Source organism: Perca fluviatilis, chromosome 10, assembly GCF_010015445.1.
Source record: "Perca fluviatilis chromosome 10, GENO_Pfluv_1.0, whole genome shotgun sequence".
NCBI classification, from domain to species: domain Eukaryota; kingdom Metazoa; phylum Chordata; class Actinopteri; order Perciformes; family Percidae; genus Perca; species Perca fluviatilis.
In genome coordinates this window covers 33996831-34024716 of record NC_053121.1, presented here as the reverse complement: position 1 = coordinate 34024716, position 27886 = coordinate 33996831, and the positions used below count along the sequence as shown (strand labels likewise).

The 27886-nt window shown below is 42.0% G+C and overlaps 1 protein-coding gene across 2 annotated transcripts in view; it reads left to right on the top strand.

The window, feature by feature from the left end:
* Nucleotides 1–343: 343 nt before the first annotated feature.
* The window catches only part of htr4 (5-hydroxytryptamine receptor 4), a 215740-nt gene continuing 188197 nt past the window's right edge, over nt 344–27886 (top strand). For both annotated transcript variants that reach the window (XM_039813871.1, XM_039813874.1), the window contains exon 1: nt 344–838. The gene's annotated coding sequence lies outside the window, so the exon portion shown is untranslated. The remainder of the gene's footprint in view (nt 839–27886) is intronic.

Here is a 27886-nt window from a genome sequence, read left to right as displayed (position 1 = left end):
AGAAAAAAAAAATAGGTCTTGTCTTTTCTTCTCTTTTTTTAATGCACGACCGAAAAGAACATCACAGCAACGCCTGACCGATGACCTACAGAATAACAGTACTTTCACTCCAGGGCGCACATATGCAGCTGTATGCAGCGAGGTGTAGCGACAAGTGTAGAGTGACAATGACAGAACACACACACAGAGAGAGAGAGAGAGAGAGAGAGAGAGAGAGAGAGAGAGAGAGAGAGAGAGAGAGAGACAGAGAGAGAGAGAGAGAGAGAGAGAGAGAGAGACAGAGAGAGAGAGACAGATGGACGTATGCTTCCCTCACTTCAGGGCTGAAGAGGAGGGACTAGACCAGAGCGGGTTAATGTCCGCTCTGAGTTCAGGCAGAGCGCAACATCTCCGCTGCTGACTCCACTCAGTCTGCTCACACTCCAAATATCTCCGGGGTCTCCTCACCTCTACACCAACTCTCTTCGGGCTCTTCCTCTGCACTTTCCCCGTCTCTCTCTCTCTCTCTCTCTCTCTCTCTCTCTCTCTCTCTCTCTCTCTCTCCCTCCATGGACTCTCCGCGGTGTCTCTAGGCGCGCGCCACCAGTCGCCCCTCGCTGCTCTTTGCGCACGGACACTTCTCCACCTTCCCACTTGTATCCGCTGCGCTCTGCGTATCATTCCACCCCCAGAAGACTCCAGAGCGCCAGCCACCACCTCGGTCTGCTGCTACTTTCTCTTTTAAGGTTGAGTTATTAGTTTGGACGCTGAGCTCGGACCGAAGAACTATGTGATTGTGGCTCGTGGGGATTTAGTGTCGTGACATGCTTCCAAGACCCGGCGTCTCCACAAGGAAATGGTGAGTTAAAAATCCTCTCTATTCTCGCAATAATCAGACTATATGGCGCGCGCGCGCGTGCGCTTCCAGCTCGTGTGTGTCCAGTGTGAGCGGCTGACCTCTGTGGATGAGGTGACGCTGACAAGCCCGAGGAAGAGCGACCTTCCTCAAAACTTAAAATCAATCTTAATTTGTTTTATATTCCTGCTGTCATTTAAAGTTTGTGATACTCACGTGTGAGTTTAAAGTCACCTGGGAGGTATTTGGAATCCCCAAATAGGTAACAATGAAATTCCATTCATAATTTGCTCTAAGTAAGCAAGTTTATTCTAAAATGGAAATTATGATATTGTTTTCGGAACGTATGGTGGTAATGTCAGGGCAGGCTACTTGTGATGGTATTTGGATATCTTCAATTGCATCCCATAACGTTAAATAGCAGATTCTAATTACCAAAGCGTGCTTTTATTGTCAGATTAAAATATATAAAAGGAATATTGTAGCCTATTTTTTTAAATGGGGTTGGTCTTTTGACCTCCACTGGTAGGCTATAAACTCCCATTTCCTCGCTTCATATCGATCTGTTTAAGTGTGAATTCTAGTTTTCCACACATGAGATTTCGGGGGATGTGAGGCTGCAAGCCGGCCGATTTTGTTCCGATCAGTAATGTATCGATAAGGTGGCCTATAGATCCATATCGACTGTCAGCTGTCACATGTTGTTCGCGCGAAGCAGGAGTCTTGAAGCGATCCTTTAATGACCAGTCACTGATGGTAAATCAGTCATATTGCTGTATTGTTGGGAGTTATGCTAATTCTGTGGTTTTAATTTGAGAGTAACAGCAATTAACTGCGCCTGGTTCTTGACTTTTTAATTGTTGTTTTTTTAACTCATTTCTGCTCCTTTAAATGGATATGTGTGTTCAAAACACATCTCTTCACACTGGCATTTCTCACCTGATAGTTAGTGGTTTTACTGTTTTTAATTGCTTCTAATATGCTTGTTTTATGTGTTGATTTTATTGCTTATATATTGCTTTAGTGTCTTTGAGTACCATGAAAAGCGCTATATAAATAAAATGTATTATCTCTACTATGCTGTTGTGAGGGAGGTCCCTAGTTGTTTTGTAACAGAGTTTAAATTAAATAATACGTTTCTATCCTAATCTGACATTACCACTGCTGGGAATCAAAAGAGACTGACAACATCTACTTTTACAAAATCACTTATGTCATGCAGATGAAACATAGTGCGGATTGTTTTTGAAAAGCTGCAAGGATTTTAAGACTTTTGCACGTTTATGTTTTTGAGGAAGGAATATGTAGAATTCTCAATGGGTTTCTGGCTGCTACATTCTAGATTCGATAGGCCAACTCTATTGAATACACTCTATTGTCAGATTCCTTCTTTCATCTCTTTCAGCTGTAAAACATTTAAATGCTGTACAGTATCACAAACGGACAGCTGCAGTTTATTCCATGGCATTGCTTGATATTCAATGTTTGACAAATTGCCAGTCGCAAACACTGTTCTAAAATGTATTCATGTGGTAACTAATACACTTCACTTGTACTCGACTCATTTTTACTATGCAGTTTCTTAACGGCTTTGCTTATTACGGTTATGTAATATTTATGATACAGATATGGAAGGAATCAATGTGCCTGGATCAAAGGTGCAGGTACAATGTGTCATCCCAGTGGTGTAGTCTACGTGATACGCAGGGATACGCAGTATACCCACTAAGAAAGCTCCAGGATTTCCATATACCCACTTAAAAATGCCCAATGACACGCAACAACATACTTTCTATTATATTTTTGATACATTTTGAATTGTCATCTGTGTTTTTCTTCTTCGCATAGGCTAAATAAAGGTATTTCCACCGTAAATTGGTTCATAAAAGTGTGTCAGAATGCAGCAAATGAAGTCTTTGATGCTCAAAATAACCCTGGGGGAGACCCCCCACTATGATATGATTTGAAATAAGCCTTTAAGGATTATTCTTTTAGTTTTTGGAGCCATAGAGTCCAGTCCACTTTGTTGCCTTGAGACCAGGTGGGCTCAAGCCCACAGTTCATTTTCTTCAGCCTAAATTATACTCTTATGAAAAGTTAACAGACTGATTAGCTGATTTGCAGAACAATTATTATAACTGAGATAACCGATTTCAAGTAAAATGCCAAACATTTGATTGTTAAAGCCTCAAAAATGTCCTCGCTTTTCTTTTTTAATGTTAGTATTCATTTTTTTTACTTGGCAGCCGATTAGAGAGAAATCTCGAGATGAAAATTTTGTGTTCTGGCAACTCTTAGAGAGAATTTATCATTGCTTCTGACATTTTATGAAGTATGTTGAACTGGGAGGAGACCCTGGGGAAGACCCAGAACCAAAAGGATTGATTATATTTCTCGTCAGGACTGGGAATGCCGCGGGATCTTTCAGGAAGTGCTGGGGAGGACAAGCTACCTTGCTTAACTGTGTGACCCAGATGACCAGATGGGAAAAATTGGACAGATTACTTGATTTTCAAATAAAACTTTACAGATGTATCAATAGGAATAAAAATCATGCTGGCCTTATGACGGTTTTCATATTGAGCTGGAGTTGGCCCACAGCCAGAACCAGAGCTTTTAAACAACGGTCAGATGGATTCATGGATGGACCATTGGTTGGACGGTATCAGACTTTTATTTTCAGCCAATTAACAGCCCAGATTGATTGTTTTTTTCCTCACATAAAAGCTGCGTTATGTGATTTTTGTCCACTAGAGGGCTGAATGCAGACTTTATCAAATATGGATGTAGTCTCTGTGACGTCACCCATAGGTTTCTGATGAGCCAAAATTAAGCTCAAAGTGGGCGGCTCGGTCTGATAACTCCCAGCTAATCCTAAAATGGGCCAAGAGGTAGAGTGTGGATGGAGCTGAGCTTTGTGCTCGCTTACTGAGACCGCAGCCACCTGTCACTCAAAGTGGAATGCTCTGCTAATTATGCAGAACTTTAAGCATGAATATAATTTAAACGGGTAATTTGTATAAAGACATATTCACATACAATTTCCTCAAGGGGTAAATTAATAATTGGGGCCCCAACCGGTTTTTGGTACCATGCTGTAAAGATGTTAATTTCTGCTGTTAAGTTGGGCATTTTTACACGTGGGTCTATTGGGATTGACTCGCCTTTGGAGACAGCCTCAAGTGGCCATTTGAGGAACTGCAGTTTTTGGTTCCTCTTTTTCAGCACCAGAGGTTGCCGCTTGGGCATAATGTAGACCAGGGGTCTTCAATGTTTTTTAGGCCAAGGACCCCTTCTGAAAAAAAGACTGAGCAGGGACCCCCTTCTACAGATACTGTTTAAAATGTGGCCTACAATAACGTGTAGGGCGGCCTAAAACCTTTACACATACCTTTTTATGGTGCATACAATACTAAGCTTTTAAAATATTTTTTTGGCATATTCATAAATGTATACATCATGTTTTAATGTTAAACTGTGGCACAGTAAATCCTTAAGCTTGGCTACCTTATGGCTACCTCAGCTGTACGCCAGTAAGCCTATCATCAATGTTGTGTACATTAAAAAAAGAATTATCATTCATGTTAATGTATATTTTCAGACATATTTAAATAAAAAAAGTAAACCATCAAACAATAATTTGGCGGCCCCCCTGCAGTACCGCTGACCCCCCCCTCCCCTGAAGGAGCTCTCTGATGTAGATCTTAAAACATACTTGCAGCAACAAAGTTTAGATTATTTATGAGTAATGTATGTATCTTGAGAGCTTAGGCCTGAGCTGACTCACAGTTTTTTTTTGGGGGGGGGGATAATTCATGCTTATCTCAACACTGAATTGCAGACAGTGATGAACAGTTTGCCTGTCCATTTAAACACCCTGCTATTCCTGTGAGGTGTGCAAGTATAAGCTATATTTAGAGTCAGTTCATGTGTTAGTGCTGTATAGAACAGTCAACTCACACGTCAAAGAAAATTGTTCTAGTATTGATTATTTTAGAGTGGTGCACTTGGTACAAAATAGTAGCACCACATGCAAACTCAGAGTGAGTGACGTGCCTGTCCCGTTGATGTCATTTTCAGTCAACATGGAAGCTGTGGTAAGACTTTGTAGTTACAGTTAATGGTGTAAGAAATACAGCTGTGTCTTATCCAGGCTTATTGCCATTTTTGTTGCAATTTGCAATGGTCTTTTTTTAACACTGGAAACATTGGAGATGTAGGCAGGAATTGTAGAGGTTGAGAACCAGGCTAGTTTTGCATGGCTAGAGATCCCAAAAATATTTGCCAATGTGAGAAAAAGAAGCAGTTAAAAAGTGCAATGGATGTTGGGTCAGAAACAGCCTCATGCCTCTTTATGATGATCTATTTCAGACTTTATCCTCAAGTGTTGTAAGAGAAGTTCATACATAGGGCATTAAAGGGAGGAATGAACATGTGTTCAGTCAGCTGATATCATGAAGACAACCAGTGGAGTTGCAAGGTTTTCACATGACAATGCCTTACACATATTCAACAAAGTGGTTTGGTATTTGGCTGCATAATTAATTGCATTAAAATCACAAATTTGATCAATTACAGCATTCACATATACACAACCTGTACTAACAAAACTGGCAAAATCACCTATGCTGTAACCAGTGACCAGTGTTCTTTGTAAATGTGAGCATGCTACATGTAGACAACAATAAGACCAGGTATTATTCAAGACCTGAACACTACTTGAACACCAGCTTTTATTTGAGGATTCCAGGTTATTTCAACTCCATTCCACATTAGTTAGCTGCTTGAAATATTGGTCTTAATCAGTCTTTGCCTGGGTTACGCCTCTGTGATGCAGTGATCTTTCCTCACTGAGAACTTAAGTGTAATGAGAAAAATACCGCAATTTCCCCAGCCTAGTAGCAGGCAAAAGACAAAATCAATCGATATCAGACTAATAGATTAAGACCACCTTGTAGATCATAGATTAATACTTTAGCCTTAAATTAGACAATAAAGGATAAAGTAAACAAGATAACTTAGAATGTTAACCCTTTTTAACTGTTAAACACAATTATATGATTTTAATCAGCCCCTATGAACTAGTACTCCTGAATGTATGATCTTTTGAACCTCATTACAGATTGTAAGATTCTCACAGTCCATGAAATTACTAAGACTTTTTTTTAAACATATAACAGGCTATGAGTGTATTTTTTTTAACTTTAACCCATCACCCTGCACATGAAGTAGTGTGCTTCATAGAAAAAAACAATACACATACAGAGGCACACACAGAAGTGATTTGCATGTTGTTCAGCAGTGTCAGAATGAGCCCTAAATCTCCCCGAGTCAGTTCATGTAAGCTGCTAAATCGAGGTAATTACCTCTAGTCTTTGACGCGCTCCGCTGTCAGATCGGCTTCTGAAGGCAGCTTCAGCTAAATACACCGAGGCTCTGATATCACATCGTCCTGCACAGGATTCAGGGTGGTGAAGGCTGACAGTGTGGGAGGATGATGATGATTTATTTCATTTTAAAAAAGAGAATTCAGGAGAGAAACTTTTTTTTTTTTGGAAGTGAGAAGGAGCGTTGTCTGTGAAGAAGTCAGTTTGATTTCATTATCAGCCTCAGCATATGATACGATACGATACGATACGATGCAATACGATACAATACAATACGATACAATATGATATGATACGATACAACTTTATTGTCAGCCAGGGCTGAAATTCTTTTAAATCCCTGGGCAGCTCGTATAAAAAAAGAGGACACAGACATACAGACATACACAAAATGAACAACACCAAAAGACATACACGAAACATTACCACAAATGACATAAACACCTGAGTAAGGAAACAAAGCATACATGTATAACAACAGAAAATGACATGAACATACACACAGACAAGGTCTTGGAGACTTGTAACCCTGAATAAATATTGCACTGGATTTAATGTAGCTGGTTTAACGATAGGATAGAGTGATGTATGAAAGAGTTTTTGAGTCTGTTGCGATTCAAAGAACGAACTTTAACTGGCAATTTCCACTGGATGCGGAACGTCTGCGGAACGTCTCTGAGTCATTAGGTTTCCATTAAAGTCAGTGTGTGTATTTCCACAGACTGCGGAACGTCTGCGTCCCTATTCCGTCCCAGTTCCGTCAGTCCGCAGCCCTCCGCAGCAGATATGCAGAGCTTCTATTTAACGGACGACGGAGAGCTCCGCAGCAATTCAACACACGGCAGATATTGTGGGACAGGAAGTCGAGCACAGATACAAAATAAATATCTGGTTAATTTTCAAAATAAAATACACCGTGCTCACGGCGGATCATATTTCCCTGCACTACCCCTTGAAAACACAGCACAGAGTCGTTTCCCCTCTAGTCCTCTGAATGGAAACAAACTATTGTTTGTTTTGTGGTTCTATTCTACCTGAATTCGCGAGAACTTGTGGGTCCTCGTGACTACAGCTGTCAGTCACGGCCGCAGCCGTTCCGCAACAAATCCGGACCCGGTGGTTATTGACGGACGGTGGAGCACGCAGCAGACACGCAGCGGAGCCGGTCCGCAGCTGTTACGCATCCAGTGGAAATCCCCGGTAAAGCGTCTGTTTGAAGGCAGAAGCTGATATTCTCTGTGCAAAACGTGAGGAGTCCTTTGAAATGTTCCTGGCCAGTCTGAGAATACTATTATTGTGAGCTTCCTGAAAGGAGTGTGCTACAGGTAGTCCTATAATCTTTGAACAAATTTGAATTTGATCAAATAGCTTTGTTTTATTTTTAACTGATAGGTTATCAGCCAAGCGTCACTGTGTGTACTCATTTTGTGAGTGGCTGTGTGTATGTGTGTGTTTGTGTGCGTACGTGCGTGCGTGTGTTTGCAGTAGTGCAACGTTGCAACGCAGTCTACTCTCATGTCTAACCTTTAGCTTCACACAATGAAGACAGAAGAGACAGAGAGCGTGGGAAGAAAGTACTTCAAGATTATAGAGATTCATTGTCTAAGACTTCAATTCAATCAGGTCCCGAGTCTGCTAAAGATAAGCAGGGCTGCAGGTATTGTCTCTTTCAACTTAATCTTTTAATTTATTTTTCAAACACATGGGTAAGTGTTTAGTCCAAACAAATCAGAAAATAATAAATAATAGATAGATAGATAGATAGATAGATAGATAGATAGATAGATAGACAGAGATAAATAATTTACTTTTCAAACACATGGGTAAGTGTTTAGTCCAAACAAATCAGAAAATAAATAGATGGATTGAGATAGATAGATAGATAGATAGATAGATAGATAGATAGATAGATAGATAATCTACCACCACAGCACTGAGACGGCTCTTGTTAAAGTTTTTAATGACATCCGTCTTAGTATTACTTGATCTCAGTGCTGCATTTGATACGGTCGACCATGAGACCACATATTACGAGACCGATTGGAAAACTGGGTTGGCCTTACTGGCTCAGTACTAAAGTGGTTTGAATCCTATTTAAAGAATAGGGACTACTTTGTGTCTATAGGTAATTATACATCTGAGCATAAAAAATATGACGTGCGGAGTTCCCCAAGGCTCCGTTCTGGGGCCTCTTCTATTTAACATCTACATGCTTCCACTGGCTCAGATTATGGAAAACAACAAAATAAATTACCATAGTTATGCAGATGACACACAAATTTACATAACCTTATCGCCAGGGGATTATAGTCCAATACAACAACTGAGTATGTGCATTGAACAAATTAACGACTGGATGTGCGGAAACTTTCTTAAATTAAATTAAGAAAAAACTGAGGTGGTTGTTTTTGGAGCAAAAGAGGAACGATTAAAAGTCAGCACTTAGCTTCAACGACAATGTCAAAAACAATAGACAATGCCAGAAATCTTGGTGTAGTCATGGACTCAGACCTGAATTTTAACAGCCACATTAAGACAATTACAAAGTCAGCCTATTACCAACTTAAAAATACATCAAGGGTTAAACGACTTATGTCTCAGCGGGATTTGGAAAAACTTGCTTTTATCTTCATTAGACTTGACTACAGTAACGGTGTTTTTACAGGTCTTTCTAAAAAATCAATCAGACAGCTGCAGCTAATTCAGAACGCTGCTGCTCGAGTTCTCACTAAGACCAAGAAAGTGGATCACATCACTCAAGTACTGAAGTCTTTACACTCGCTTCCTGTGCCTCAAAGAATTGATTTTAAAATACTTTTGCTGGTTTATAAATCACCAAACGGTTTAGGGCCAAAATACATTTCTGATCTGCTACTACACTATGAACCACCCAGATCTCTCAGGTCATCTGGGACAGGTCTGCTTGTTGTCCCCAGAGTCAGAACTAAACAGGGTGAAGCAGTGTTAGTTTTTATGCTCCATATATCTGGAACAAACTGCAGGTCCGCCGCAACTCTCAGTTCTTTTAAATCAAGGCTGAAGACCTATCTTTTTGATATTGCCTTTCTTTAAATAACTGTTTATTTCTTACACTGAAGTTGCACTGTTGAAACTGTATGACAATCTATATAAGCATATAAAGAGAAATTAAAAAGTAAGACCGGTGGGACCGGCCCGTTCTGGGAACGGAAAGGATTGCAGGTGGAGTACGTGTATAGCTCAACGGCTTATACATTCTCCCATACTAGCAGCCTAAAATCTCCTATTTTATCTGCTTTTATATTTTTAACTGTTTTAACTGCTCTTTAATGTTTAATTTCTTATACTGCACTGTAACTTTTATCCTCGTATTTTATCTGTTTTTAAGTTTTTTATCTGTTTTTATGTAAAGCACTTTGAATTGCCCTGTTGCTGAAATGTGCTATACAAATAAAGCTGCCTTGCCTTGCCTTGCCTAAAGATAAGAACATGAACTGTAAAAAGAAGCTCTAAAGAAATGAAGATACACTTTAAGTCAGTTGTTTCAATTATATATGAAAGAAACATTTTTCTTAAAAATACAGATAGCAGTAAATTATAAAAGTAGACATGAATTGTTGTTAAGTTGGTGCTTGCTGCACATAGACTCCATTAAGAAGTTTTGCAGCCGAGTGCATTTGTTCGAATGCTTTTTCTCAGACAGTCACCTCTTGTGATTGGTTGAATTATGGCGGTCTGTCAGAAGCAAAGGGGAAGGTAGTGAGATGTTCTGATTTCTGATTCTGATTCTGATGTTGACGTATCGCCACAAATCCTCTTTGGGGGGGGGGAGGAGGTGAGAGTGACTGTGACACAGGAGACCCACGTTTATTTTCTGTTTCAATGTTGGTTAGTTTTGACCGTAATCTTTCCTCACAGAGATATTCAACAGGGGTTCCGGGACCCCTAGGGCGTCCCCAGATTTACTGCAGTGGGGCCACCAAATTATTAATTATTTATAAGTTTTTTTCTAAATTGAAAATGTCTTAACATGAATCCAACATATTACTAGCAAATATAAATCAGCCTATGCATGAAAAACACAGTGATGATGGCTTACTATACTAGAAGGTAGTCACTAAGGTAGCCATCCACAGATCCAGTATATCCTAAGGATTCACTGTGCCACTTGTATGGTTAACATTAAAACATGATTTATAAAATCATGCCAACAATTATTATTTTATTAGCTTAGTATTGTATGCACTAAAAAGGTATATATACAGGCTTTAGGCCGCCCTACATGTTATTGTAGGCCAAGTTTAATATGCAACTCAATTGTATACAATATATGAAGTAGGGGGTCCCAGCTTTGTCTCTCTTTCATTTCAGGGATCCTTGGCTTAAAAATTGTTGAAGACCTGCAGTAGATACAAAATACAGTATTGTGCCATACATAACCACGTCATTTTAGTTGCCTAAAGGCCAGGGTATTTGGGGTATAAAGAACTAACCCGTAGGACGTGTTGTCTGACCGTGTCGGGAGGCAAAAGTGTGCATGTAGCTATATCAAACAGCCCCACTCAAACACTCGGTGAAAAGCCTGCCTCCACAGAGAGTCTGGAAGGCATACATAGTGTTGCACTTTATTGTTCACATCAACATCAATCAATTCACATTGAATTATATAGCGCTTTACAGCAACCAGCAGGTATCCAAAGTGCTTAACATGAAGTAACAACAGTAAATCATATACATACAGTAAAATCAGAAAGGAATACAACATACAGTAACATCAGAAAGGAATAAAACATACAGTAAAATCAGAAAGGAATAAAACATACAGTAACATCAGAAAGGAATAAAACATACAGTAAAATCAGAAAGGAATAAAACATACAGTAACATCAGAAAGGAATGAAACATACAGTAAAATCATAAAGGAATAAAACATACTGTAAAATCAGAAAAATAATACATAAAAGCAGGAAGAACAGAAATTGTCACAACGCTGCTTAAAAGCCATTCTAAATAAATAGATTTTGAGGTTATATTGATCTGTCATAGTGCGAATGTCAGGAGGTGGCGCAACTGCAAATGGCGTGATCTGTCACGTGTGACAGAAAGATATGTTTAGAATGACAAAAGAGACATCCTCACTTTCTCACCTCCACACCTGCCTGTACGTGAAATGAGAGAGGGAATGTTGGCTTATCTGTTTTCAGAAAGTTACAGAAATTGTCGACCGCAAACATTTCCGACATTGTGTTGTTTGAGAAGGCAATGGCAAAACACCTATTCTGTCATTAAGTTTCAAAGGGTTGTTGACTGCGCAGTTAAAGAATATTATTGCACATGCTTTGTAAAGTCTTTTATTGCACTTTGGCCCCAGTGTGCAGGCAGGGAACTATAGACCTTTTTTCATGGCAGACATGTTGACATGTAATAGTAGGAAAAGCACAGGTGTATTCAAAACCATTAATGATGGCTGCATTCTACTTAGGAGAGGTCCTGGTATTGTGCATGCTGACTCACTGAAATATCTCACTGGGACACTTGATGGAATTAAGCCATCGTTAAGGTTATCAATTTCAGCTGTGCTTTTCCTACTATGACAAGTCCAAATGTCTGCTGTGAAAAAGGTCCATTGTCAGGACTTGTTAAATAGATTTCACTTAAGAGATGACCAAAGAACACGAGAAAGAAAGAAAAGAGAGGTGGATGATAAACTAGCATTATGGAGTAGCTGGGGTGCACGCACACACACACACACACACACACACACACACACACACACACACATACACATATGTATATATATATATATACAGTATATATATATATATATATATATATATATATATATATATATATACATAAACAAATAGAGAGACTGGAGGTTAAGAGATGAGCAAAGGGCACTGAGAGTTCATAAACAAGAGAAAAAGGATGTGAGAGAGGGGAGGGCCGAAAAGGGAAAACCGAGAGTGAGAGACAGTGGTTCAGTGTTGAAGAGAGAAATTCTGCATTTATTTTTGGTGTATCACCTCAGGCAGTGAGTCTGAGAACAGAGACAGATTCTGTTTGAGCAGTGTCGACTTCATTCAGCCAAAAAAATGCAACAGAAGTTTCACGACAGCGTGTTAGAAAAGGTTCAAACTCTCCTTCTCCTTCTCCAATAGAGTTCTGCTGCGGTGTGTGTGTCGAAATATATTTGTCTTTGTTTGTGTGTGCTCTTGTACTTCTATCTGGACCAATTTCAGTTTGACACCTTGTAACATCAGCAGCAGGCCAGTGTCTACACTGAATGCGTTCAGCCAAGCTACTGCTGTGCAGTAGAAGCATTTTGACAGCAGTCAGAGCCAAATATAAAATGCTGTCAAGTTGGAGAACTTGAACTTGATGCATAAACATACACTTTGAATCTCAGTTTGACATGTAAAGTGTTCGTGTAGTGTGAGCTGTTACAAGGCTGGCGCAGGCAGCTGTATTGATAACATTTTTTATCAATACAATAAATCAAAGGTTTGTCTGCACTGTCAGACAACACAGAAGGTGTCAGATGTCTGTTAGACTATTTCTAATGAATAATGTGAATAATAAGGTTGTATGTATCACAGGCTCCTGAGTGTGTGTATGCACAGTGTGTGTGTGTGTGTGTGTGTGTGTGTGTGTGTGTGTGTGTGTGTGTGTGTGTGTGTGTGTGTGTGTGTGTGTGTGTTTGTGTCTCTTAGCAGGCTGCGATAGTGAATCCAGCGGAGCTTGGCTTCTAAAATGACTTTCGGATGCAGATTAATTGGATCTTGACGCCTAAATGTTTTCATGCTCTCCTCTGGCAGTAAATTAGCCTGTGATAATGTTCTCATTTAAAGCCTTTTACATCAAAGTCTACACACAGATTTGATTTAGTAATACAGATATTTCTCAGAGGCAGAGCTGCTCTGGAGGCAGAGAAAATCTCACTCGTTCTGGTAATCTTTAGATTAGACTGGTAAGTTTTAGACAAAGTGTAAGCGTATAGCGCGTATAGCTGCTAAGCGCAGCTATTTTCATTTTGGCGTTATCCAATCTGTCTTGCCACACCAGGCGCAGAGCATCAACGAAGAACACAGTGCATCCGGATATTTTACAAAAATAAAACATTTAAAAACCAAAAAGAAACACATATATACCGTAGGTTCATGGTGATTTTGGCTGTCTTGACTTCTCACAGCGAGACACACAATCAGGCACACGCACGGAGAGAGACCGACGGATGGACAGAGAGAGTGACACGCACGCACGCACGCACGCACGCACGCACGCACATATAGGGCCCTATCTTGCACTCAGCGCAATTGCCTTTGTACACCAACGCATGTATCATTCCTATTTTGCACCCGACGCACAGCGGACTTTTCCCTCCACAGACGCACGTCGGTAAATTAGGGAATGTATTTGCGCTCCTGGGGGCGGTTCAGCGAAAAGAGGAGGCGTGTTCCGGCGCAAACGTTACTTTGTGCTATTCTGCAGTTTCAGAAAACAATTCCGCCACTGACCAGGAAAAACCTGGTCTAAAGTCAGTGGCGCTAGTCTAAAGTCAGTAGCGCGTTATTCAGATGCTATTTTAGGGGCGCATGCTTGGCCATAATGTAGCGTGTGCACAACGCGCATACACTTCTTTCATCTACAGCAGTTCCCATTTTTGAAAACCATACATAATTACAAAGGAAAATATTACTGAAAATGCGCTTCAGGTGTTTGGATAGATCAGGAGGCACTTACAGTCCTCAACAAGTCGCAGCATTCTTTGTGGCTTGTCGTGTTTTACACATTTCCATGAATCATGGATGTGTTGATGACATAAATGAGGAAATATTAGAGGACTTAAGGAGACGTGATGTTGAACTACGGTGGGATTGGACACTCCGGCGGAATCTGGTCCGGGAGTAATGCGCGATGCGCTCCTGATGGAGCGGGTGGATGGAGATGGAGTGGGGGAAGAGGAAGGGGCACAACAGGTGCAGGTGGTGTGTTTGGAGGCCCACGCTCCATTGCTGCAGCAATCCTCTCCAGACTTGAGGAGATGCGCCCGAGTGGCCGCAGCAACATCGCCACCCAGCCAAGACGGGCATTTATTACTTTGCCGCATCTCGCATCGGCAGCTCCCGCTGGCGTGCGCCAGGCAAATCCGCCGTCATAATAGCAATCCGCCATGGAACAAGCGCCCTGCTCTTAAAGGGAATGTGAGATGACGCTCTGATTGGTTTATTGCACGTTACGCCCAAACCAAACCTAGCTACTTCAGACCAACCCATTTTAGATTTGCGTCGGGCGCAAGAGTCATTTATCCCGCCGGTAAAATAGCAACAGCAGCCGAGATCCGCCCACAAAGCTACTTGCGTTTTGCGTTTCATACTTGCGTTTCAGATCGTTAAAATAGGGCCCATAGACTACAATTAACAATTAGTTTTCCACACTCAACCTGTCTCTTTCTATCAGAGAGAGAGAGAGAGAGAGACGAGAGGAGAAGGATCACTTTGTGACCATCGCGGAGAAATACGACGCACCAACATCACTTACTGGCATCAGAAGTTAACATCTATACTTTGATAAGGAAAGCATATTGTAGGAAAGAATGGGTTCAAATGAATTGCAACAATCAGACTCAGGTTCAGACCAAAACAATTAAAAATCCAGTGTGAAAATAGTCTAATACTATCAGTATATAATATTGTTGTGCTGTTTCTGTTTCACTGATAAGCCCAACTTATTTTTTACAATAACGTAACTATCGGTCTATTTCGTATAGGCTTCGCCCTCTAAGCCACGCTATGGGTTAGGGCGAAGCTGATGTAGTCAATGCTTCACCTGCGACCAGAGCCCACAAGTGGAACATAGACTAAACTTTTTTTCCCTTCACTGTCTCTCTCTCTCTCATACGCTGCCATGGTAATGATTTGGCTTAGCTGGCTGTAAAGCCCAAGCCGAGAGTGCAGGCATGCATGATTGGTGAGGGTAATACATGATTGATAATTATGGGATGCCCGAGTTCCTCCCAGCCTCCCAGATTAGGGGGGGGGGGGTGGGGGACCCTAGGCAGTACACATGCAGCAGCACATATCATGATTGTAGGCGTGCATGGTAGTGAGAGAGGAAGTGTGATAGTGACAAAAATATATACATATGTACATAATATATATATATATATATATATATATATATATATATATATATATATATATATATATACACGATGGGGCATCATTCGTCGTTGAGTGAGGATTGGACCGAGTGAGTCAGAGAGGGCTCGGACATATGCCGTAAATAGAAACGGATGAAAGGGCATGGTGATGCTCAAGAGGCCGCTGCACAGATGTCGGCAACTCTCATGCCTCTGAACAGAGTTGTTGATGCCGATAGTGCCCTTGTAGAATGTGCCCAGATGCCCTGGGGGGCTCCGCCCCCTCCGTGTTATAGGCCTGGGTGATAGCCTCCTTGGGAGTGTTCCCTATAGTGAACAAACAGCTGCTGTGTCCGCCGTGCGTAAAACATACTGTGATAACGCACGCACCGGGCACAATCGGTGGGAAACCTCCTCCTCCGCGTCATTGTTATGAGGCGGCGGGAAAAAACCCTGGAGGGAAAAAACCCTCGACCGAAAGGAATTTGTTAGAATTTTTCGGTGTGAAAGAAGGGTTAGGCTGTAGGGTGGCTGCGCTCCCGTCCCCTCTAATGGAGAGACAGGATGGCGAAACTGACAGCGCACATAAGTCGCTCACTCGCTTGGCTGACGTCAGGGCAAGGAGAAGCGCCATTTTTAGAGACAGCAACCTGAGAGGGGCTTGTGCCAAGGGCTCGAAAGGAGGCTTCCTCAGAGCTCGAAGCACTAGGGGCAGATCCCATTTGGGTGTGAGAGAGCGCACGGCGGGTTTCTGTCGTCTGACCCCTTTCAAAAAACGCTTTACTAGGGGATGCGCAAAAGCCGTTTTCTCTCCATAGCCTTCATGGCAGGATGAAATGGCCGCTGCGTAGGCTTTGGCTGTGAACGGATCCAAGTCGTTATCTACCAATGTTTGGAGATAAGTCAACACGAGAGGCAGGGGACACGATATAGGGTCTGTTTCCCTCTCCATGCACCAGCGCTGGAAAGCGGACCAACGCGCCGCGTAACACGCTGTTGTAGAGGGGGCTCTCGTGCTCCGAATAGTGCGCACCACGGCAGGGATGGTGGGAGAAAGCGTCCACGCCAAGGGCTGGATTGTCCCGTGTGCTCAAGGAAAACCACAGAGCGCACTGTGTGTTTTCTCGTGAGGCGAACAGATCCACCTCCGCTTCGCCGAACCTGCTCCACAGCTTCTGAACGATAGTGTGATTCAATTTCCACTTGTTGTGAGAGGGCCCTCCCCTCGACATTAGGTCTGCCGTCCGATTTAGTATCCCGGGGATGTAAACAGCCTTGAGGGACAGCAGATGACTGTGTGACCACAGCAGAAGGCTCCTGGCTATTTCCAATAGCCGGGCCGAACGTACGCCGCCCTGGCGATTTATGAACGCTGCTGCTGTAACATTGTCTGTCTATACGACAACATGCCTCCCCGCTACCACTGGGGCGAAGTGCTTACGACCTTCAGCACCGTGGACAGCTCCAGGCAGTTTATGTGTGGGAGGGGGGGAGGTGGCCATTCCCCTCCCACCACCTGTGATTCGCACATTCCTCCCCAGCCAGTGAGGGACACATCCGTGTACAATGTCACGTATGACGTCACCTTGCCCAGGGGAACCCCAGCTGACAAGGTCCTGGGGTTCCCCTAATATGACAGGTCTGACTGCAGAGAAGGAGGGATGGTCAGCATTCACCACTTGTAGCGTATGGGGTCGACGCGCTGACGAAGGAACCACCTCTGGATTTTTCTCATGTGGAGAAGCCCCAAGGGTACTACCATGTAGCCTGCGGACATCATGCCCAGAAGGCGCATGACGGACAGTGCTGACACCTTTGCGCGTGGCGCGTGCGCGACAGGAGAGAAATCAGCGCGTCTTGCCTTGGCGTTGACAGCCTGGCCCTCATAACAATCGAGTTTAGCACTACGCCCAGATAAACTATCGATTGTGTGGGAACCAATGAGCTTTTCTGCAAGTTTATGGCGAAACCCAGTCTCTGTAGGTGCTGCAGGACTGCCACAGTGTGCAGCGCCGCCATTTCCCGAGAGGGAGCCAGGATGAGCAAATCATCCAGATAAAACAGGACTCTGATGCCTTTTTCCTGCAATGGCTGAAGTGCCGTCTCCATGCACTAGGAAAAAGTGCGGGGGGGCCAGTGAGTAACCGAACGGTAGTCGGTTGTACTGGAAATGAGCCCCTTGGAAAAAGAAGCGCAGGAATTTCCTGTGCCTGGGAATGATTTGGATGTGAAAGTATGCGTCTTTCAGATCCACAGATGTAAACCATTCTTGGTGGCGCACGCATTCCAACACGTCTGATAGTCAGCATGTGGAATGGACGCTCCATGACGCACCGGTTGAACTGGGACAGGTCGAGGATGGGACATAACCCGCCTGACTTTTTTGGAGTGAGAAAGTAGCGGGAGTAAAATCCCTCATTCTCCTCCCCGGAGGAACGCGGGAAATTGCTCCTTTTGACAGCAGTTCCCGTACTTCTGACGTCATGGCATCTGATTCTGCCTGAGATGACATAGTTGTCTCCAACACGCCCGCAAAGCGAGGCATGGGGGGAGGCGAACTGGAGTGTGTAGCCCCGCGATATCAGTTTTGACCTCCATGAGTCCATGTCTGTCAGCCTGATCCATGCCGCGCTGGGCGAGACATGAGTAGATCGTGTCGCCCAACCCATGGTAGGGCCCTGTCGAAAGGGTGGCGGGTCATCGTCATCCTCATCCCGCTGGCATAGCCGGGGGGAGGAGGATAACTGAGCAGCGCTAATTGTAGCGGGTGGGCATTTGCTCCCGCTGTCTGCATAGTGAAAGAGCGGTGGAGCTCTGCGAGCAGCGGTGACCTGGTGTGTGCTTGTGTGGGGAACATCTGTCATGTTATCAGCGTAATGTTCAGTGGGAACAAGGACTGCTCGGTTGAAGGGAAACTGCTCTTTAGAAAGACTGGAGTGGCCCTTAAAAGGACCGTTGTGTTTCCAGTTTTCAACCATGGAGGGACAGACGTTCCCCACGCCCCGTCATTGCCACCGTCGCCGCTGCTTGGTGGGTGGCTCCGGGGGTGGGTTTGACCAGGTGGGAGCCGCCTTCATGGTCCTTCGGCCCCGTGAAACCTGCCGGTTGGGGGCTGGCTACTGCTTAGGGGGCAGGCGGAGGAGCGGAGGTCGAAGCCTGGGAGGATGTAGCCGCAGCAGAGGCTGTGGGGCGTTTCCTCTTATGGCGGTTGGTGGAGCGGTGGCGTTGCTGTTGGGTGGCGCTTTCCAGGAGCCAAGCCACCGTAGCCGCTCCGCTTCCTCGGTTGCCTGGTGAAGGTGGGACGTGGCCATCTGTAAGCGAGGTCCAAATAGTCCATCGGGAGCTATGGGGCCGTACAGAAGCTCACGTCTGACCTCCGTGGGTAGCTGTGACATGTGGAGCCAGATATTTCGCTGGGCCACAGTCTGCCACGCCTGGATCCTCGACAACGCCACCGTGGTCGCCGTGGTGAAAAGATGTAGCCAGCCTCGCAGGAGGGGCAGAGGGGTCTTAATCAAAACAGACAAATAAAACAGATCTAAAACACAAAGGAAAACAGGGACTAGATTCCCTGACAGACATACAGCCACATAAACAGACAATACAGTACAAACAACAGTACAATATTCCTAGTACTTCAAGGATCTTTTGAGTTTGTTTATGGGCTTGATAACCATTTTTTTATTGAAGATTTAAAATGAAAGTAGGAGGAGCTCAGCAATTTAAGGTTGGAAGGTAAGCCATTCCACAAGACAGCTGCCGAGTATAGGAAAGAGTACTTTCCCATACAGCTCTTAAAACAGCAGGGCCTGTAATCTGTGGAACTCAACCCTGGTGGAATAGCTATGCATATCACTAATTTTTGAAAAGTAATTACATAAATACTTGGGTGCCAGGTTATTTCTTATCTTATAAACTAAACACAGTTTAAGTTGGGAAACTCTCTCCTCCACTCTGAGCCACCTAAGACTGGAGAAATGGTCAGGGAGAAGATGAGTTCTAGGATGGAGTTTAAGAACCACTCTGGTCAGTTTATTTTGACAGATCTGTAGCTTGTCTTTGAGGCTTTTAGTAATGCCTGTATACCAAGATGTACAGGCATAGTCAAGATGGCATTGAACAAGAGCATCTGCCAGGATTTTCAAGGTGTTACTATCTAAGAGGCTGGATATTCTTGCCAGGAACTTAGTCCTTTGGCTTACCTTTGAGATAATTTTTCGGGCCATAAACTCCCCTGATAGTTTGTTGTCCAGTATACAGCCTAAGTAAGTGACCGCTTCCTTGGCCGTAATTTCAACATCATCTACGACTACCCTAAACCCCATAGACTTTTTCAGTTTAACTCTGGACCCAAAAAGAATTGACTCTGTTTTGCCCAGGTGGAGAGATAGCTTGTTGTCTGTTAACCAAACACTGAGGTTAAGGAGCTCTAAACTAACGTTTCCACCTCTGATTTCTCTTTATGAGAGACTAAAATAGCTGAATCATCTGCAAATAAAAATAAATTACAAGTTATGGCAGACGGCATATCATTAACATATAACAAAAAAAAGAGAGGACCCAAAATGCTCCCCTGGGGAACACCACACGTTAATTTAAGTGGTGAGGACAAGGTCCCTTCCACATCTTCCACCTGTTCTCTGCCAACCAGGTATGACCTCACCCACTGCAGAGATGTACGAGAAAATCCCAGAGCTTTGAGTTTGTTTAAAAGGATATCATACCAATCATACATCAACCGTATTAAAGGCCTTTTGAAGGTCTATTAACACCATGCCACAAAAGTTCCCCTTATCTACCTCTTTCCTAATAAAATCTGAAAGGTAAAGCAGACAGGTATCAGTGGAATGGGCTTTTCTAAAGCCTGACTGAAAGTCAAATAAAAAGTTCTGCTCTGCTAAATAACTGTCTATTTTCTCATAAATGATCCTTTCAACAATTTTTGATATTGAACACAGGATAGATACAGGGCGGAAATTTCCAGGATCAGATTTGGGCCCCTTTTTATATAAAGGCATCACTCTTGCCACCTTAAATTTATTTGTAAAATGGTTATTTTCAATGGATAAATTAATAAGACAGGTTATGACAGGAGTGATTATTTCAGCAGCATCTCTTAGAAATCTGGGAGCAGAGTTGTCAAGACCGGTAGCCTTAGAAGGATTCAGGCCAGCTCCTCTGTTACTTGTTTGAAAAAAAAAAAGTGTTTGGCTGGACTCCCTTTTCTTCATAAAACGTATGTACCCTCTGTGGATCACTAAAACCAACAGAAGTAGATGGAAGCTTCTGCACCAGATTTTTTGCAATTGTTGTGAAGAAATTATTAAAAGTATCTGCGACCAATTTTTTATCATACAATATGGACCCATTAATATCTAGGCCTATTTTACCTTGTTTTTGCTTAGGGTTCTCTTTCGTTCCCAAAGGCCTAAGAGTTGCCCACAATTTCTTGGGATCCTTTTTATGCTCCTCAATTTTAGACATAAAAAAGTCCTCTTTCGCCTTATCCACCATTCGCTGTACCTTATTTCTAAGTATTTTATATTCATTAAAAAGAGCAGGCAGTTTGGTTTTTTTAAACTCACTTAGAATTGTATTCCTCAAGTAAATAGTGTCCATGATATCATTGTTTATCCAAGGTTGAGATCTCTGTTTAATCCTGGTCTCTTTTAATGGGGCTATCTTGTCAAGTACTTCCAAGAAAATAGATTGAAAGCGATCCCATGCTATATCAACGTCACATATGTTGGTAATTTCCAAACAGTTAATATTCGTTAGTATGTCCTGAAAGTTGTTAACATCGTACCCTTTTAAACTTCTACTCTTCACAGATTTATGACATTTAATCTGAACCCTCTTAACTTTCCTGGTACAGTAAGTTAAAAAATGGTACCACTTCATAGGATTTTACATGTGCCAGATACCATGATATGGTCAATAGCGGTTTGGCTATGTTCCGTTATTCTGGTTGGAACATTAATTAATTGGATTAGACCATACATTTTCAGGAAATCACAAAAGCCATTGTACATTGGCCCTTCTGTATTAAAAACATCAATATTATTATCTGCCATTAAGATGACTTCCCGGTTTAAAAAATCATGGCAACCTGCAAATACGCATTCCAAGGATTGGATGAAGTCATTCTGATTTGGAGGCCTATAAACAACACCAAACAATATTGGTTTGCTTTTTGGAAGTAAAATATCAATCCATACAGCTTCAAGGTTGACATTGGCCAAATCCTGTCTTAATTTAAAATCAATATCGGACCTCACAAATATGCATGTCCCTCCCCCTTGTCTATTCCGGTCTTTGCGAACGATAACAAAGTTTACAATTTCAACTTTGGAGTCAGTGATATGAGAATCTAACCATGTCTCTGAGAAACATAGTATGCTTGCCTTGATTTTCCAGGCCAGCTCACGTACCTCCGTGATCTTTGGCAGTAAGCTGCGAATGTTTAAATGAAAACAGTGCAAACCCTTCGACGCAAAAACGGATATCTGCTCCTCAGTGAAGTCCAACGTGTTACTTCTCACTGAAGTGGCCTTGGGCAACGCTTTAGTAACCGACACTACTGGTGTCTCCAGCAACACACAGTGCCTGTCAGCCTCCTCGACTCCCCAGGGTAGCAGCCCCGTCAATGACTCCACCGGTGATCTCTGCGGCCCCGTCCTCGTCCCCTCCGGCACCTGGTGTCCGCTGGCGTTGGATATTGCAGCCTCAGCAGCACACTGCGGCCTCCTTCTCGACCGCCATGGCACCCGGCATCCGCTGGCTCTTGAGTTTACGACCACCTTCGTACCAAGCAGCTCCCGCTGCGTCTGCCGCAGCTGCCAGTGTCCGCTAGCCTCATCGCAGACAACGCTGGACGGTCCAGCAACATCCAGCAGACCCATAGACAGCCTGCTCTCCAGGCTCACGCCCGCGACCGCAGCAATCAAAGGCTTAGAGGGCAAAGCCTATACGAAATAGAACTTCCAAACCTCATGAATATCATTCCATTCATATTTGTATTGTCATTCCCAAACTTAACCCAATGAACCAGATTAATTTTACCTCCATAACAGCTCTGGAATTAAATACTACTTTTATAAGTCAAATGATGCAGTTTAATCTTTGTCCTAACAGTGAGAGTATTGGTAAAAAAGTAGAAAATTAATTTAAGTGCATACATATTTTTGTTCAGATAAAATATGATTAGTCGGAAAACAAAGTTTGGGCTTGTTTTCTCTTTGTGTAAAGTAACATTGTGCAGGCCCACTTCTCTGATCTAATGCGGCATCTGACTCTAAATAACCAACAGGGCAGTTGTGCTTTTATCCTCCATGAAAACTCTCGCAAACCTGTTAGGTTTTAGGTTAGGTTGCTGTTATTGATGCCCATTCTCAGCTTTTACAGGGATATTTTTATATAGATCTTTAACTCTCACATGTGCACTTTTTTGTCCCAAGTTGGTGTTAATGGAGTTGAATTGATTGTGCTCACACACTCTCTCCAAGTCCCTCCTGATAAGAGCGTCAGCTAAATTCCCAAAATGTGAGAAAGCAAATGTATTCTGTCATTATTTATGCATGCAGGCTGCAGTTTGGTAGAGTCGGCCTTCATCTCCAATAAGACTCAGTCGCTTTCTTCAAGCTGAAAAAAAAAGGGAACAATACCTCTCAGGTCTTTGTGTCCGCTCTTCCCTAACTAGTTCTTTTGTCATAAGGCTACATATTTTATGTCTACATAATTATTTGGTGACCTTGTATCTGCAGGATCTTTTTTGCTTTTTTGATAATAGTTTAAGTTGTTGTCTTTTCTTTATAGCTGCAACTAACAGTTATTTTAATAGTCGATTATTCTGTGTATTATTTTTTCGATTAATTCATCAGTGGTTTGGTCTATTAAAGCTTTAAAGCGTAACTTTTTTATAATCAGGGACCGTTCTGTATTTATGGAATGGACCACCGGAGGAAAATGGGGGAGGGTCATGTCTTTTTATTCTTTGATGAGGGGAGGGTCACCCAACATTTTTTAGTCTGGGGGTGTAGCATGTAGCTCTTTGTCTCGGCCCTCTTTCGCCACCAGATGGGTCTGACCCATGAGTTGGTTGGGGGGCACTGCCCCCCCTGGTAGCTGAAACGGGAAATTGCATTGTTTAAAAAATGAGTGGAATAATTACTTCTGGCATGACCAGATATTTTATAAATATCTTAAATAACAAAAAAAAACTAAATGGTGGTAGGTAATACATCTGATTTCATATACTGCTTTAGTAAAAAAAATATTTCCTGGCTGACGATGGGAGCAGCAGGACGCAAAAAATCAAAAATTACTGTTGCACTGTGTCTGGACATCTTAGTGTGCCAACGTTGCAATAAAGCTTTCCTAAATGTCACATTTGATGCGGGTTTTGTGTAGATTTGGACTTTTATACGTTTATTCCACTTTGTTTAAACGGCGAAGTGGAGGAAGCCTAGTGACGACTCCATAGCAACCAGTTTGTGTGTTGAATTTGTTACCCAGAGTGCTTTGCTTAATGGTCTCAATGTTTTATTGTTTTATTTAATGTGAATACTAGTTTACTAGAGGAAGTAGAGTAACTTAGTATTTGAAGTAATGCAGTAATGCAGGAAGTGTGCATTTAGTTTCCATGCTTATTGTGTTTCCACAACATGTTAGTGAGTAAATCTACTGAAATGGCCACCACACCATAACAGAGGAGTGGGATGCGTCAGATGAGAATGCAGAGGTTTAGTCACGTATGTTATGGCTGTGAAAAAACAATGGGAATCTGTATATCTTTGCCAAGCGCAAATCAGTACAGAAGACATCAATAAATTGTTGGGGAGGGTCATGCCTTTTTTCCAAATTGTTTTGGAGGGTTATAGAAAAATCATTACTAGCGAGAGGAGGGTCAGTTCGATTTTGACTAAAGATCCCATAACTCCTCTGGTGGCCCCTTAAATAAATAACGCACAGTCCCTAATGACCATCTGTTACATTCAAGCCATTGCCAAATGAGTTGCTACAAAGCTAATTAAAGTGATGGTTCAGAGTAATTTCACCATAGGGTCCTTTGCACCATGACCTCGAGCCAAACACCCCCCCAGAAGCTTTTTTCACCTGGTTCGAACATTGGGAGAGTTAGCGTTATCAGCTGAATAGCTTAGCGCAGGGGCTAATGGATCCAGGCTTGTATCTCGTAAATGACCCCACTAATAATGCCCGAAATGATACCAAACTTCTACACTACTACAAATAGGTTATGCACTCATAAAACGATGGATTAGAAAGTTTGTAAGTACACCAGAAGTATATGTAAATAACACTTGCCTGTTGGCTTCTCATCTCTGCTGCTGCTGCTGCTAGAGTGCTTAGGGCTGTCTACAAATTATAACACCGAAAAGAGATCCAACAAAAATATTTATTAATTTAATGATTAAATAAGGTAATGTCTCCAAACTTACCTCAATTATAACTTGTCTCCTGGTAGCTATACTACAGCACTTACTTTAAAAAAAAGTTAAATTAATGAATATTGTTGTTGTATCTCTTTTCGGTGTTGTAATTTGTAGACGGCCCTAAGCACTCGTCTTACAGCAGCAACAACAACAGCAGAGAGCAGAAGCCAGCAGGCAAGTGTTTGGTATCATTTCGGGCAATATTAGTGGGGTCATTTACGAGATACAAACCTGGATCCATTAGCCCCTGCGCTAAGCTATTCAGCTGATAACGCTAACTCGACCAATATTCAACCGAGGTGAAAAAAGCTTCTGGGGGGGTGTTTGGCTCAAGGTCATGGTGCAAAGGACCCTAGGGTGAATTACTCTGAACCATCACTTTAAGACTATCAGCTCCACACAACTCTCTCTGTGTTTCTCAGTATGACTATGTTCAGAAGATTGTTTTGTCCGGCGACTTTTGTGCGTAGAAACTCAAGTGAAGATAATGACCTCTTCTGAAGAGTACATGTTTTTTAATCCTCCGTGTCCTCCTTTGCTACTAGCAACTGCGTGGACCATCACAGAAGGCTTGTATCATGTGGACGCGCCGACAGTTTTGTTGTCATTACTTAGAATTCCTCATGGGGGAGACAGGAACTATGCACTATGGCTTTAAATGTCAGAAAATGGTTAAAAATGTTGCTAAGTATTTCTAAAGCCCAAGATGGAGTCCTCAAATGTCTTGATTTGGCCCCGTTCAAAGATATTCAATTTACTGTCACAGAGAAGTAAATAAACTAGAAAAACATTCACAGCTGGAAACAGATAATTTTTCATTTTTACATAAAAAAATGACCGATGATTTAAAATAGTAAGCAATTAATTTAATAGTTGACATCTGACCGATTTATCGATTAATCTTTGCAGCTCTACTTTTGCAGAAGGAGTGCAATGATTGTGATTTCTGACCTTGTTTCTGGTTCAAACACAGATTTGAAACAGACAGCTGTGTCTGACCTCTCTTTCTCATTTAGAAAAAGATGTAGGCACGCACACATTTCCATTTTGATGCACTCTGCCTGCTCACTTACGCATTTAGCATTTGTTGTTATCCTCAATTTACATTTAGATTCTGTAATGTGTTCAGCCTATTATGTTAATTTATCTACAAAGGCTGCAATTCGAAAATCAATATGCTCAGAAAAAGGTTAAGTGTCCTTCTTTTGGGTGTGTAAACGCAAACGTTGAAGACCTGAGACTCTCGCATAATGTCGTAAAGTCAGTTCTGAGAGCAGCTTGCTTCAGTCACATAGCAGATGTAACACTGTGATGTGACTTGAGCAACGATCCCTGATCCCCAATCTATTTCTGAGGGGATGCTCACCCAAGGGAAGGTCACTTTGATTTTAACAAGCTTCTAACATCAAACCCAAAAGACATTTAGGACAGAATGGAGCCACAGAGAGAAGAAACAAAATGTCAGCAAGAAAAGCACAAACTGCTACTTAAGGGTTTTTGGAGGGAAGATCTCAAGCAGGTACAAAACAATTTAGAAGCTGCAAATATGTTCTATTACACCTAAATCTAAGAAATCTTCACACACACAGGAATTCAGAACCTGGTGCAGAGATGTTTTCTTACAATTTTGATTAAAAGTCTACATTTTGGTATTGAAAGTAACTTACCAGAATGGGAATTATCAATATCTTCGATAATGCTTCATTTTGGCTCACTGTCTGTTGGTCCACCACTTTAGTCTAGACTGAAATATCTCAACAACTACAGGATGGATTGTGATGACTAAAACACTCCCAAGGTTAATTATTTGGAGAAAAAAAATTAATGGAAGTGTACAAACTGAACAGTGTCTCTTTTTCACATAATATGTATCAAATTATGTAATTATTTCCGGGGGAACTAAGATCAGAGACCCCGTAAAATAAAGCATTACCATACCGTCCTATTAAAGCACAATTATTATTATTATTATTATTATTATTATTATTATTATTATTATTATTATTATTATTATTATTTTAATTTTATAGAATTAAATAGCTCTAACTGTGCCAATCCCTTCTTTTGGTGCTTAATGTAAGATTTGGAATATAAGTCTTGGAACAATATGTTGAAATATTTAAAGAAAAAATGTTTGCCCTGTTTTATATATAAATAAACTATTCAAATGTGTAATCATCATTTGGTTTGGTTGTGTATGTTTTAATAATGAGTCCAATAGAAAAGACGGATATAGAAATGGAATCCGATCTGATAAAATTGTGTCAAAGCTGCTACATGCACCTGTCACTAAATATCAGTAAGCATCTCTGATGTTGGTAACATCTGTAGTTGACTGAAGTATGTGTGTGTGTGTGTGTGTGTGTGTGTGTGTGGGTGTGTATGTGTGTGTGTGTGTGTGTGTGTTGAGAAACGAGAACCCTCTGGCCAAATGTAATCCTAAAGTGTGTTTCTCAGCTGCTCTACATCAAAGCTCACTTCAAAGAAACTGAAGAGTGTGTGAATATTGTTATGAAGGCTGTCCACCTGCAGTCAACACACAGAAGAAAGACACACACACACACACACACACACACACACACACACACACACACACAGACTTTTGGAAATGTTTGATTGGTTGCTACAATCAATAAGCCAATTAACTTGTGTTGAGTAGGTGGTTTGTCTGTGTGTAAGAGAGAATGTGTGTATGTGTGTATGTGTGTGTGTGTGTGTGTTTTGTGTGTGGGCTGGATTTCAGAATGTTTTTGTTTTTTTTAAGACTTTTCTTTAGAGATATCCTGGATTTATTCTTCAGACCCGATAAGTCCTGACACAACCCATCTGCACTCACACAAACAATACAAAGTAAAAGACAGTGGGAGCATCTTTATGGTGACCACACTAAACCACTACAGTTACACTAGTGGCTTCGTCAGCCTGTAATGTTCATCACCCACCAGGTAAGCAAACTGTTGGATGGATGAAAAAAAAGAAAATGTCAGCATGGTAGCTTTAGTCTGCAGTTTAGTCATTCGCTTAAGCGGTGTCCTGTCACCCCTTTGAACAAGCGAACATGTTCACGTGTAGTTGGTGCTACATTAAAACG